Consider the following 16,041-nt stretch of genomic DNA (forward strand, 5'->3'; position numbering starts at 1 on the left):
TTGTTCCTCTTTGCCTCCCCTCTTTCTCTTCCTAAGTTAAGACATCATTTTATCATAGGGATGCATGTGGTAATGTTACTGGTTTTTTTGTTTGTTTTTGTTTTTTTTTTTTAAGTTCAGTCTTAAGGAATCAACAAAAGCGAAGTCGAGTCATTAGGATAACAATCTATTTCAATTACCTGAATTAACCTTATTCAAAGCTCACTTCCAGAGGGCAGATTGTTATTTTACGGAAACAAATGTACTTATTTATAATCAATAATTGCTTAAATAATTTACAATTAATCAAGACTAACAGAGAAAATATAAAGCATTTTGACTTTTATCTGGTAGTGTATTAAATAACGTATTTTTTCATTTATGAGATTATTATTCACCTACACAATTGCATCTGATTTTCACTTATTTTATTCCATCTTAAAATGTACTTGGCCAATAATAAAGGTGTCTATTGTATAATAGAAATCTTCATGGGGAGCATTAGATTTAGAAGTCTATCTAGGAAATAATGAAGAGATTGGGACTAAATTCATAGTGGAGGGAGGGGAATAAATGGTTCTATTTGTAAAGAGGAGGGGCACAGAACACCGTACAACAATTCTCCCTGAAACATCTGAAAATTGATCTCAGTTTGAGCTGAAGTCCTTACCAGCCTCACCTCAACAAAGTGCCCAAATGACTTTTTAAAAGGGTACAGCTCAAACCGGGGGAGAATGAGGGAAAGGGCAGGTTTGAAACTTACAGTGTTTCTATAATCAATACTCTGCTCCTGAACAAAAGTGTAAAGAGGCGCACAAATGTACTAAACCGCATTTCAAAAATGACATCGTAATTGCTGGCACTGCCCAGCCTACCCTGGCCTCAGCATTGCCAGGTTTTAAATTTATTTCAAACTGTTCTTCCCAAGTCTGCCTAATTTTTTTTTTGTCCAAATAGCAGCAACTCGCAGTTAGTGAACAAAGCTTCAGGATTTTTTTTACTTACAGCTAAATTTAACTTTACCCATCCAATAAAAAAGAAATAAGGGAGCCTTTATTATCTCCCTGGATTTCTGGGTATGATACCACATCATAGAGAAGTGGTTATTAGAGACAATGGCCTACCAAGGTGAAGTTTGTAATAAAGCCTATTATGTGGTTTCACCATTGACACTAATGGAATGTAACAGTGATTTAGAATGATTTAATGGTTCCCAGGTTGTGCTCTAATAGTGCTCTTTATATTATGATGTATATCACAAAACCTAATGTGGCTGTTGTGATATATTGACAGTATTCATGCTGTTTCATTTTTTTAGGGGAATTTAAAAAACTGTCAAAGAGGAAAATTAATAGGCTGCAACTGCTTTATTTTCAAGGGTTCTGTTTTTTAAATGTATGTGCATAAATTTCCATTTGGTGCCACTCTCAGGCTAATAAATTCATTTGCATTTTTATTCTGAGATGATAAAGAAGTGTGCATGTGTGTACACTTGCATGTGTATTTCTGCACTGTACAGCTATACATATATATTTGTGTTTGAAATCCAACTTGGAGAAGTTTTATAATACGTCATTTTAGAATATGCTTACAAAATGGTTCTGTTAGATTAAAATGCACCTGAAGGAACATTGCAGAAGAAATCACAGTTTTACTATGTAAGATAAAATTATCTAGTTCGAATTGTGAGGCAAAAGGCTACAGATTTAGTACTAGCTCACTAAACAAACAAACAAACAAAACAAAAACAAAAACACCTGGGTATCTGTCATGTGAGCTCTTAGATTTCTCAGGAAAAGAACAGAATTATTTGAAAGAGTTGAAGTGAGGCATCATTATGCTCTTGTAGCTTGTAAGCATCACAACAATGCCTGATCTTTTAAGTATTGAGGCATATTGTGAACTTAAATAGAAGGTAGACATCACTGCAAATTTTAAGCCTATTATTTTTTGAAAGTTGTAGAACTGGAGGGCTTCAGATAAAAGGGAAAGAGGGAAGGTTTTCAGAAGCCTCCATATTCCACCTCTCAAGCATGTGATCCTACTGAAAAAAATTTTGGGGGGAGCGGTGGGGGTGCCTGGGTGGCTCAGTCAGTTGAGTGTCCAACTTTGGCTCAGATCATGATCTCATGGCTTGTGAGTTCAAGCCCCGCGTTGGGCTCTGTGCTGACAGCTCAGAGCCTGGAGCCTGCTTCGGATTCTCGTCTCTCTCTCTCTCTGCCCCTCCCTCACTCATACTCTGTCTTTCTCTCTCTCAAAAATAAATAAACATTAAAAAAATTTCTTTAAGTAAACTCTGCACCCAATGTAGGGCTCAAACTCATGAACCTGAGACAAAGAGTAGCGTGCTCTACCAACTGAGCCAGTCAGGTGCCCCTATTTGATCTTCCTTTTTAATAATCTGATCAGTTTGTTCTCTTTCTTTAAAATGTATTACATCCCCCTTTTTCAGGTTGCAATCATTTCTTAAATCTAAAACCTTTATAAATCCCACTTACGAAATTAAATTTATGAACTTATCTTCTTCCTTTCTAGCCCACAGCAATTTTCATGTTTCTGATCTCCTTTTATAGTCAGCTAATATATAGTTCAGTCATTTGCTGTCTCATAAGTATATTTTAAGTAAACACATGATAAGCACACATCACATACTTTCTAATTATTTGACAGATTAGTGTGATTCCGTACAACTCCACACAACTCTAGTGCTATGAAAGCAGACCATGCTTTCTTATGGAAAAGGTGGCTATCACATTATATTGGTTGGATATGAAGCCTTTCAGACATTGGATTACTTCAACAAAAAAATTAACAACTTGAACATGACAAGAGCTTTTTTCCTTAGAGGAAATATACTCCCAAACTCTACAGTTAATTCATTACAAACTCGTACAACCCAGAAAAAATATTACTTTAAACTCTTATTTAAGGTACTTAATTTTCCTTAGGTTATTGCTACCATTGTATCTTAAATGTAATCATAGATATACTTGAATACGTATATAATTTTTACTTTGAGTGACCTCCTCCACCTGTATAAAGATCACCAGCTTTGCATACATCAAAAGCACACGAGTATATGTGTGCCTATGCACATAGGGTGACTTCTGGTGATTATTAACTAGAAGAGAAACAGTATAGTATTTTAACTCAATACATACAGGCAACATATTTATACAGTTATGTGTATTAACTTCAGGGTATTTTTAAACTAACACTTTTTTAAGTATATCCCACTTAATAATGAGGTAGTTATTAAATTAAGTTTATCTAAAACTGTTCATTTGAAACCTATTGGTCATCTTAAACTCTCTTTGCCAAAGTTGGCAAATAAAGAAAAAGTAAGTAGAAAAGGAAGATAAAAGTATGGGTAAACAAAAAAAAAAAAAAAAAAACATTCTATTCTTGCCTAGGAATATTCAATATTACAAAGATTGCAATTTTCCCCACAAATTATAAATAAATTTAGTATTACATAAATTTTGGCAAAATGGCAACAAAATGATAGCCTGAAAAAAAAAATCAAGGAATATATTGAAAGAAAAAAAACTACTATTAAAACACTTTTAAAAACAAATTTAATTATAATAGCTCATAACTAGCATTCAAATAAACAGAAAGATTTAATGAAGTAGAGAGTCCACAAATAAGTTCAAAGACACACTGGAATTTAGCAAATGACAAAGGTGGTGACTGAAATCTGTAAAGAATAGATGTTTTCACTGAGAAATGGTATGTGGACAACCAGCTAGCCATTTGGGGGAAAAAATGGAACAAAAATGGTTGCAGCAATATTTATCTCAAAATAAATACCCAATAATCAAAAATTTCAATTTAAAAATGTTAAGAGATCTAAAGGAGATCACCAGCTAATTAAAAACATAATAATTTGTGGTTATTTGAGTATAGAAGGCCATCATAATTATAGACAAAACCCTTAAACCATGAAGAAAAATGATTGATAAATCTGACCACATAAAATGGAAAACTAAAGAAAGGATAAACCAAATCAAAGAACAAAGTAGAGGAAATATCTGCCATAGACAAAAACTTTAGCAAATATGTAAGAATTTTTTTAGAAATCAATACAATGTTCAACCCAACAGAAAGAAAATGATCAAAGGACAAGAATAATATATATCACAATAAAATGGTAAAAATCATAAAAAATTAAAAAAAAAAAAACAGAACTCTGCTGTGAAACACAACAAAACAAATGTATCACACTAATTATGTGATTTTTTTTCCCCATTTAAAGGACAGTCCCCAGTGCTGTCAAGGGTGTGGAAATATACATTCTATATTATCGATTATATCAATGCAGTTTTTAAGGCAATATGTTAAAATCTACCAATATTATCCAATAAACAAGAAAAAATGCTTATCTTTATTAGCAATCATGGAAATACAAATTAAAACAACGAGATTCTGTTATATGTGGCAAAGAATGTCTAAAATTAATAAGACATTTAACATAAAACAGCAGAGATTTTCTTATACTCTTATATAGTGGGGAAATAAATTGGTACAACCAGTTTGGAAAATTGGTATCAATTTTTCAATTGAATATATGAATAATTTATGACCCAGAACTACAAGTAATTATACACACAGCCAAAAAAACTTGCACATGTGCACGGTGTTGAGAACATTATTTGTAATATTCCCAAAATGGAAATCCAAATATTCATCTGACATAGTGTGAATAAATCATTCAAGTGGTATTCACAAAATGAGCACTGTACAACAATGAAGATGACTCAACTATTGTATACACAACTACAATGAAGAATTTGTCAAATATGTTAAGTGAAAGGAGCCAGATCCAAAAATGATTCTATGTATATAAAGACCACACAAAATTTAGCTTTAAAATTAGAAGTCAGAATAGTGGACAGAGAGGAAGAGGAAGGGAAAAAAAGGTATGAGTAGCAATTGGCAATGGTCCAAAGGATGCTTCTGGATTGCTGTCAATTTAGTATTTCTTGACCTCCCTAGTAGTCACTCACTTGTGATTATTCTTTGAGCTTCAGGTTTTGTGCAAATGATCTGAATGTGTTATACTTTATGATAAAAACTTTATAAAACAAGAAAGAACAAGTTAAAGAAAAAATAAAGAGATACTAGTTATAATTTTTAATACTCAAAAAAAGGTAGCTTGTCATAATGGCCCTTAATAATAACAGTAACTTCTAAGCCAGTAATTTAAGAATAGAAATGTAAACAGAGATATACCTGAAAAGGAGATTAATCATCCATTGATTTTAACCTGCTGATACAAATCTGCTATTAAATATAGAACCATAAAATTCACAAATAATTTTTTATACACACAAATTTTCTGCCTTCTTATCCTCATTTTAATTAAGAATATGGAAAATTTTCTGATGAATATAAACAGACTAAACATTTTATGGCTAATAAATTTTATGACTTTTTACAACTGTGTACTTGGTAGATTATCTTTATCCTCTGGGAGTTGTTCCGGGTCCTAATCCTTAAAGAAAACTCCAGGCCTGAAGAGAATAAAGGTATTCTCTTCTACCTTTATCACTTAACCAATGTAATATTTATTAAACTCCTAGTATATTCTGATTACGATAAGAAAGAAGACATAGTTTTTGATCCCATGCCCTTAGAGACCAATTTAATAAGAGATGAGCCCACATAAAGATCACTTTGTTTACACCATACCACATGGTTCACCTTAGGAGTCTTACCTTTCCTTAAAATGAAAAATGGGATTTCAATTTGGAAGAGCATCGAGTGGCTCTCCTTACATGGGGAAATTATAGCATCTTCGCTCCTGTTATGGAAAAGATGCAGTTTTGCTGGGAGAGCGTGGGTCTCTGAGCCAGAAATAATCTGTTTTAAATACAGTACTGGCTTTACCTAGCCTCAGTAAAGACAGCTTAACAAATGAAAATGAGTATCTCGCAATTCTGTGTCCGTTAATTGGAGTTATACAGACTGACTGGTTAGCTTTAGGTGCTTAATAAACTTTAGTTACCTTCTCCCCTTTCAACTGTGTGCTATGGTTATTTGTCTAGTGTCTCACCCACCATATTGGTCTGTAAGCTTTCTGAAATTAGGGATCACATCTTATTCTTCTTTATACCCCTTACAGAGCTTGGCATAATGCCATGTGCAGAACTGAAATTCCCTATTTGCTGAAGGAATGAAATTTTTTCAACCACATATTGACTATGAGAAATGAAGATAAGATATGTGCCCTTAATTCTGCTGAAGCTAAAGGAGAACTTACTCAATTAACCCAAACTGAATGATGCTTTACTCACATTCATTCTAGAGAAAACTAAATATATACTTAACAATTGTCGTTAGGAACATAAAGTTATTATACAAAAAGTGAAAAGTGACTCACTGAATTTCATAAGGAGACTGTAGGAAAAAATAAGTTTCAACTCATTGAAGAAGCTTTTAATACAATGTGTAGCTATATGACTGATTTTTTGTTCTGCTTGTAGAATCAAGTTATTCCTTTATAGTCATAATGCTTTTTGCAGATAGACATGATGCTAAATTTTGGAATTTTGTATAAAATATACCCTCACCAGAAATAGCTTAGCTATTTGATGCCAGGATGTAAAAGGAATAGACAAATTAATGCCAAGGTCCTTTAAAGCCCTATGATTCTCTGACCTATTTGGTTTTCCCTTCTAGTTCACCTGTTAGGAAAGCTTTGAAAACTTTAAACAGATAATTAGACAACTAAAGAAAGAACTCTAAAGCTACCCAACCATTCCTCTTATTCTACAATGGTACATCATAATGAAGAGTATCAATGTTCTAGGTGACAAAGGTCATATATATATAAGATAGGTAATAATCATACCATTATGTGTTAATAGCACACCATATCCCATCCTACTGTATTTGAACTTTCCATGAAAACAATAGCCTGTGGTGAAACAGCTTGTCATGGATACTAATGAAAAATTGCCTGAGACATCCTGATGGGATTCCTCCTGCATTCATTCTGCCCTTAAGGTCTGGGAATTCAGTGAACACAAAAGTAAGATTTTCCTGTCTCTTATATTTTGGCAAGATTGTATACAAATTCTGAATACTTCAAGTGGGAAAAGTAACATGTGCAGAATGGTTTTTAGAATACAATCATACATCGATTAATCATTTTAGAGTGCTGAATGGCCAGAGGACAGGTTGGTAGAGGGGACAGCCATTTGTTTTCGACACCAAAGTTATTTCAAACTTATGAACAAACAGATGTTCCTCTTTGTTTCTCGTTTTGTATAGCACCTTCCCTGTGGGAGCTGGGCAAAGTCCTACATAACAGAAATAGGCAAAATGCCTCCCTATGTAACCTTAATGTCCTCTAAAAATAATAGTGCATTATCATCACTGGAGCTGCCTCTTTCCAAAGACTCTATATAGTAGGTTTTTAAAACGTAAATGGGGGGAATGACTAAGAAATACAAAGAATCTTTGTAAGATAATAAAATAAGATTTGAATAATTATTATTCCAATTTGATTCTTCAACTTTGGGTCAATTTCTAGTGCTTTAATTAGCAAAATCAAAATAACAAAAAAAGGCAATTTCCTGTACTCTCTTAGGTGTTTTTTTTTTTTTCATTTGCAGCCTGTAGCAATAATTATATTTTCCAAATGCAAAACACCTCATTTAAAATGGAAGCTTCCCAGAAGTTTGCCAACTCTTATGTCTTGAAGTAGCAGAAACAAGTAAACCTTTTTTTCTGACATCTTCCCCTGTTAAAACTCCTTTTGGCACACGCACTGAATGTGAATCAGCCACCGTGTAAATAAATTTCTGTGTCAATACTTCTTTTTCTCCAACACTTTTTATTGTAAAATAGTTTGCCTGCTGGAGTAAAAGAAAAAGAAAGGTTTACAAGTCAAACTAGTAGCAAACTTCTAATTTATACCCTGCATGGATAGTCTTTAAGCCACAGTTGACTGTGTGTGTGTGTGTGTGTGTGTGTGTGTGTGTACACACACACACACACACGTATGTATGTATGTATGTATGTATGTATGTAAGTATGTATTAGCTGGAAACAATTCATCAAGTTAGTTACCCCCTTTCCTTTCAAATACACTTGTATTACTAAAAGGTTGAGTAAAGACCTCTGGGGAACAAGGGCAATTTTTGACATGGGTCTCAACAGATTAAACTATGCAGGGACAATATAGAATACATTGGAGCAATAACATTATCACATCATAGGCTGATTGAGAGGCATTTCCTTGCATTTCTGTCCTTTTACCATAAGCCAATAGTAGCCACAGGCATTTGACTGGAGAGCCTGGAGGATTGACAGGCCTGGCAGTCATTACACGCTGGATTGAATACTAGATTACTCCAAAGTGGCTGAGGGTCAGGGATCAGTGTGTTCCCTTTTGGCACTAAATGACTTTAATATCCTTACTGTATTAGTCAATTACTTTAAAGCTGCTGCTCTCTGAGCTCTCTCTGCCCCCCTGCAGTTTACTATGGACATTTGAATTGCTCCCATACTTAACCCCCACATCTGCTTTTAGCTGTCAAAAGAACAGTGCTATCAGTGGAGCTATTGACAATATGAAAAGAACTGAGATACTTGCTGGAAGTGTCAAGAGGCTCTTTCTTTTGGCTGCTTAGTTTAAAAAAATAAAAAACTAAATAACTCAGTTATAAAGGTGGTCCTCAGAGAAAAGGAATTCAGCATCTTTTAACCCACTGGCATGTAAAGTGGCCAATAGGAAGAAAATGGTGGAGTTAACTTTTTTTTTTTACCACTTACTTCCATCAACTATGCATCATCTACGTGAGTTTTTATTAACTTTTGTGAACACACACTTTGAATACAACTGTGAAAGAGTGAGCACCTGAGTGAGGGCCAATATCAAAGTCTTTATTTCATTTCACAACGGTTCCAGTGATAGTGGAGAATTATACTGCACTTCTCAATTTATTGGTGCAACACAGTGAAGAATTTTATATCACAGCCACTGAACTTTAAAAGGTCTGGTGTGGCTTGGTGTTAAACCAACATGTCTAGATTAAATATGGACTAAGCTGATTTGAAATTTAAAACTACTTGAAAGTCATGCCTTCAGTGTTTCAGAAAAAGTGATATGATTCCCACACGGGAGCACATCTGTTGAGCTGGCCCTGACTTTATGTGTGTACATGTATACAGTCTGCTTACATGTGAGTATCTGTGAGTGCTTGTAAGTCACAGTGCTGTGTAATAATAAAGGAAATTGCTGAAAGATTCTTAAGAGCTATTTCATATAGAAATTAAAAGATGAGACAGAAACTTAAAGATTAACACATTGCCATTAGCTTACACCGAAAATATGGGAAAACCACTGATTTCCTACTTACAGAGCCTCCTTTCAGGAAGATCTAATGATTTGATCAAAAAGTATTCATTAACTGGGGCAGCTGGTGGCTCAGTCAATTAAGCATCTGACTCTTGATTTTGGATCAGGTTATGATCTCTGGGTTCCTGAGATCTAGCTCCCCCCTGTAGAGCTTAAGATCCTCTCTCCCTCCCCCCCCCATCTCTCTCTCTCTCTGCCCCTCCCTACCACCTATCCCCCCAACCCAGCACTAGCATACCTGAGAGCTCTAGCTCTCTCTCAAAATAAGTAAACAAACAACAACAACAAAAAAGAATACTCCTTAACTGTTCTGCTAAGTTTCCACTATTGATTTTAATTTTTGTGTATACTAAATTATATACAGATATAAGCAATTCTTCACAACATAAAATTTAAGCTAAAGCTTTATTTTCCTAAATTAGTGATTGAATTAACAAACACAATGGAAACTTTTTTTCACTTGTATCCAAACATTTGAACCTCTGAGGCTATGATTTCAGTGACCATCCATCTCTCTTCCCTAGAAAAGATTCTAATCAGGCATGAAAATGTATCACAAAACACTAGGTCAGGAGAAACACAACAGAGCCAACCCAAGACAAAATTGATAAAGAAATCAAAGTTTAGACTTCAAAGTCATTAGAAACAACAGTTTTGTCATCAGTAGCATTTTTAAGACAGTATAAAGGAGAAATAGCATGAAATTACAAGATTTGGGAACTGATCCACATTATTTGCTAAACATAAAACTTTTAATTGTTGAAAATGGTACCATCCTGACCCTAAAGATTTAAAATATGCCTTTAACTTCAAAAAAATACATGTTTCCAAATCTTATAATTTCAAGCCATTTTCCCCTCAACTAAAATATAATTTTTATTAGTCTAGCTTTTATGAGCATAGATCTTGTAAATAAACAGGGAATAAGCTACATATACTTGAGTTGTTAAAAGCTGATTATGACTCGTATCATAGGAAAGCAGAGAGAAGACAATAATATGTATTTCTTTTCAATGGACATCTACTAAAAATATAAAGATTTGCCTTGGGAAACGATTTTGCTCATTTAAAATTTAGTCAGCAAAGGACCTTTACAAACTTAATACCTCTTGGCAATCATGGGTCATTAGCACTTTCCATTCATTTATATTTTGTTGTGTTTTGGGAATTGAGTATTCTGGGGAAGAAAGGTAGCCTGACAAGAAAGCAATTGAGTCAGCCCCCTTGATAGTTGGGATGACAGAAGGTGAAGAACTGTAGCTGCAGCTGACAACTTCTTTAATATGAATCACTTATAAATATTTACAATTCATAATTCAACAATAACTCTATGGGTAGCACATAAACAGAAGTATGTGATGGTTTGTTTGGAATCCTTATCATTACTGTTTTGAAAGGAGCATGTTTCTATTAGGAATTGTTTTTAACCAATTCATTTGGAAAAGTCTATTCTTTCACTGTTTCTAATAGATAACTTCCTCTTGCAGCTTACCTATCACATTTTATCTTTGTAAGAAACATAGTTTGCATTACCAAAGATTACCTTCCTCTCCAATCTGTCATGATGTTTAGGTGGATGCACTTAAATTATACTTCCACTAGAATATATTACAAATTAAGTAATTTTTTGGCAATACCATACCCTAGCTATCTTTTAAAGATAAGAATGATCAAAAAATAATAAAATAAAATAAAAATAATAAATAATAAAGATAAGAATGATCATCACTGCAAAATATACAAAGTAAAATTCTGTGGACTGTCTTCTGAAATACAAAAATCTACAATAATCTGTTGGTGTTGTATCTAATTTTCATTTTCAGAGATTTCATTATTGCTTCCCTGATGTAACCAGGAGGATTTAAATAACCAATGGGGGTGGATACTCCTTTCTTTCTGACCTGGTGAGTAATGAGGTAGACAACCCCCTAACCCATTATGCTTTCAGTTGTGGAGTGGGAGTGCAGTTAACTTTCATAGCATAGAAAAAAGTACATATCATTTATGACAAGGAAATATAAAGCATGTAGAATTATAATCTATGCATTTTAACATCTTTACTCAGCAATTACATAGCAAATTAACTAACAACCAGGATCTTTAAGAGTTTCCTCTCTATTATAGCACAAAATATGAATATTTTATATTCACATGTGTAGTACATCATTCAATACTTCTTGATTTTAGAAAGAACACTGTAATTTCTGAAACAGAACACATCACCAGAAGGTACATTGGTTTTAAAAATAGACTTCCTTAAAGTAGTGAGAAAAGTTTACTTTACAAGTCAGATAAATACAGGTGAGAAAGCTTTTTAACAATGTGATCTTTTCCTTAACAATTATTTCTGAATCCTTCCTGCTTTTTTTATGAAAAGGAATATGCACGCAAGTATGTGCACACGTGTGCATGTTTAGTAATTCTGGCATAAAGAAATTGAGAGTTACTTGGGGAAGTATCGTTAGAATTATTTGAAACATCAATTTCCCTTTGAATTTGTATCATACAACAATAATAAAAAAATGCGGAATTTGCTTGTCATGTATCACACTTCAGTATGTAAACAATTTACTGAGTAGCTTTGCATGAGAGTAGGGCTCAATAATTTTCGGTCTGAAAATGACATACACAAATAAAGGAACTAAAGCATGGAAAGTAACATATTTTGGTCTTATGACTAATGGTAACCTGGTGCTATTGAATTACTGAACTGTGTCTGAGAACTAATGAGAAAATTTTCCCAGGGGAATCTTTATCCAGTGCACTTGGAGAGCACCTCAGGGACCTATTCTGAGTCTGTCACCTTCCCCGTCTCATTGACACTCCACTTCTTTACCACCATTACACTGTGCAACCATTTCACTTCACACCTCACGATTAGAATATTAAAAGGAGAGAATACTATACGACTTGTTCCAGATAGCAGAGTTGTTTTTGACACTTAGAATAGAAATTGTCACCAGAATATCACAAAGACATGAGAGTCTCCAACTGAGTAGAACATTCTAAAGCTTAAAGCTATTTTATTTTACAGCTAATGAAAACTTTTCAAGAAATCTCTTAATGGCACATAATTCATTTACTCAGAGTTATTTAAGGGCTGCATAATTTTAACCACAAAGAATAATTGTACTTTTACAGTTACAAAAAAATGATTCTGCCATAGAATTCAGCTTGGACCATTATTCTATTGATCTTTTGTTGGTTATTGTTTCATTTGACCTTATTGTATACTTGGATAGAAGGTATGTGCCTAGACAGAGGGTGGCATTCTTGTATTGGGCAGTGGTTAAGATTAGCACTGTTACCCACTGATGTCTTACTGTAGTAAACAAGTAGTAGTGAACAAAGACAGTGTTATTACTTCTAGAACTAACAGTGATATACTTAATGGGACACTCCTACTTTCTGACACAAAGGAAAAAAGAAGGGGGAAAGATAAGACCATTTAAGAATCTCTTCCCCTGGGGCGCCTGGGTGGCTCAGTCGTTAGGCATCTGACTTCAGCTCAAGTAATGATCCCATGTTCTGTGAGTTTGAGTCCTTTATTGGGTTCTGTGCTGATAGCTTGGAGCTTGGAGCCTGCTTCAGATTCTGTGTCTCCCTCTCTCTGCCCTTCCCCTGCTCACGTTCTGTGTCTCATTATTAAAAATAAACATAAAGAAATTTTTTTAATAAAATAAAATAAAAAAAGACTGTATTCCACTATTACAATGCTATATATTTATATTTGTTTTTGTAACAAATTATTATTTAGGGAATTCTCTTCTGAAAGATAAGAGCTACTTTTTTTTTTTTTTAATCAAAAGCAAAATCCCTTCCACCAAAAAGATAAAAATAGTGCTGATATGTTATTTTTGCCTTTCAAAAAACATGATGACTGCCTCTGTGGCTGCCTTTACTATATTCCTGTAGCAGAGTAAGCATTTTATTTCTATTGCTGAGGTCTGGCTACTAAATTAAGAGCACTGCACAATCACACAAAAGACCCTTCCATGTATACTTTGGGTTGGAATTTCTGAGTTCTGCCAATGACCTTAGCAGTTATCTGTATATTTTGCAAAATATAATTTGCATAATAAATAATATTCTCTTATTTACATTTTTTTCATGTTTATTTGTTTTGAGAGAGAGAGGGAAAGACAGAGAGTATGTGTGCCCATGCAAGTGAGCAGGGGAGGGGCAGAGAGACATGGAGAGAGAGAATCCCAAGCAGGCTCCTCACTGTCAGCTCAGAGCCTGAAGTGGGGTTTGATCTCATAAACTGTGAGATCATGACCTGAGCCAAAATCAAGAGTCAGACACTTAACCAACTGAGCCATGCAGGTACCCCAATAAAATCCTCTTATCAATATTACTGCTACATTTGCCAATTAGCCAATTTGTACTCTTTTTAACAAGTGGTCAAATTCATATATCTACAACATGGTCAAATGTAGAAAAATATTAGAGACAAGATTCTACAGAATGATAAACGTCCTTCCATTCTCCTTCAATAACAAAGCCTCTTTTTTCTATAGCTTAATCTTATTTCATTATTGGAACTCAATTGGGCTAGAAAAGAATGTAGTCCTGGTCTGGTCACTCAGGTTTACACTATGAATGTGCATGCTAGAATTTGGCATTTTTAAAATTTTCATTCCTGAATTGGCCTGATATATTGTTATTTCCATTTCAGAACCTTATTGCAAAACACCAAGCGGATAAATGTAAATTCTGAAGTTCCCTGGTTTTCTCCAGGACACACCCAGAAAGATTCATCACTCTGACAAAAGTTTAAATGCTTATAATCCATTTGTAATGGAGCATTTGGGATGGAATTAATATGGAGAACTACCCATTTTGAGGGAAGACTTATGGAAAAATTATCAGTTCAATATGGTAAGTCCAGGGAAAAAGAAAGGAATGAATTGGACTCAGCATCCTGGTGTCATTTGTTTCCAGTGTTCACTGAGCATCATTTTGCTACCTCTGATCCACTCTACATCATAAGAGGTGATCTTACCCCTTTGTCTCATGGATTTTTTTCCATTGCAAAAAAAAGGCATACAAGAGCTAAATTTGGGCTCTTTTCCTCTGCTATGAATCTAAAAACATTGTTCTTTTGATATATAATGTAGGTCTGTTACCATGTCTATTAATTTAATGTGATAGAAGCAAAAGAAAAGGACCAGAAAGCTCTAATTTCTGGCTTAATATTTGTATTTAAGTACTCAAGGATTAAAGTGATATTTGGCAAGTTGACTTTAGAATGCTTTTCCACATAGTATCTTGAGCTTAAGTAGATGAAACCTGGTGACTCTTGAGTGGTAATGATTCAAAATATAATTCACATGAGGGAATTAAACACACACTTATAATAAGCCTACATGAGCAGTCCATTACAAGGGTTTCCTTCATTTTCTATGCCAGAGTCACAAACTAACTTCAAACTTTGTCCCAGAGATGAAATCAAAAGTCCACCTCACATACATGAAAAAGACATCTCTACAGATTTAAACCAAGACCCGATTATTCAGGAGCAGCTTATTTGGCTCATGGCTAAGTCAAAGTTTGCTACTTCTGGGCATGTTTGACTATAGGGAACTCGCCCTCATTTTCATCCCTTAGCCTGTTCTGAAGTATGTGAAAAACACACAACTTCATTTTTACTCATGTGGTTTTGAATGGGCTCTTATTTGACTCATCTTCTTTAGAAGTGGGGAAAAAAAAAAGTAAGAAAGCTTTTACATGTGCAGGGATTTGGGGATTTAGTCTCTTTCTTCTCTTTTCCATTTCTTCTTCCCCTTGACAGAATTTTTGGTCTTCAGGCATTTGTAAGGTCTCTGCTTCATTCTTTCAAACCAATCCCTGATATATGGGTGGGGAAATGGGGGATACAAGAAATAGGAAATGTATTCCTATTCACAGGACAACTTAGAAGCTTGGGGATTGCAGGTCACTACCCCCACACAGAACACTTCAGCTGGAAGTGTCTCACCACAGCTTAGGCCAACAGAACAGAAGCATTCCAGGGAACGAGTCCTTTTGGATGCCAGTCACTGAGGTGCACAGCCCTATCCTGGCACATCGCTCTACCTTGCATACACTCTTAAAACCTACTTTTTTTTTTCTTTTTAACTTATTGCACCTGAACCACCTCCAGTCCATTTGCTATATACGTTTTTAATTTGCAAATGAGACCTTTTTTTGGGAAAACAACAAATAGAGACGTACTTATCTGACTCAAGATCCAGATCATGTCAGAGGAACCACTCTCTTAAAAAGGACCAGAGAGTAAGGGAAATCCAGTGCTACGGCACTTGCTAGTGAAATTAGGAATGACTGTGAAACGGTTTCTTCAAAGGATAAAATGTATGTGCCAGTAGAAAAGGTGTGTGAAAACTCTGAAACTATTTTTGACTCGTGATTGAATTCATGCAAAAAGAGCCAATTTGAACTTCATTTATCAATCAGTTTGATTCATAGTTAAAATAACATTATAAAATAGAGGGTCATGTTTTTCATTGCTCAAGTTTTCTACATTAGTACATTTGGTATTTTATTTTCAGTGTCAAAGAACTGAGCTGACAGTTTGAATCAGAGTCAATTTATTTCAGCAAATATTATAAATTGATACCTGGTTTATATTTCTGTTGTTTTGATAATCCATGGCTGAACTGATTTCCCCACACTATACTCCTATAACTTTA

General features: G+C 34.4%; 1 long non-coding RNA gene across 1 annotated transcript; it reads left to right on the plus strand.

The window, feature by feature from the left end:
* Positions 1-6,881: 6,881 nt before the first annotated feature.
* LOC125931009 (uncharacterized) lies at positions 6,882-14,580 on the plus strand. Its single transcript, XR_007460333.1, has 3 exons — positions 6,882-7,015; positions 11,173-11,253; positions 14,028-14,580. It is a non-coding gene; the product is annotated as an uncharacterized LOC125931009 (long non-coding RNA).
* The last annotated feature ends 1,461 nt before the right edge of the window (positions 14,581-16,041 follow it).

This window comes from Panthera uncia, chromosome A2 (assembly GCF_023721935.1).
Source record: "Panthera uncia isolate 11264 chromosome A2, Puncia_PCG_1.0, whole genome shotgun sequence".
NCBI lineage: Eukaryota > Metazoa > Chordata > Mammalia > Carnivora > Felidae > Panthera > Panthera uncia.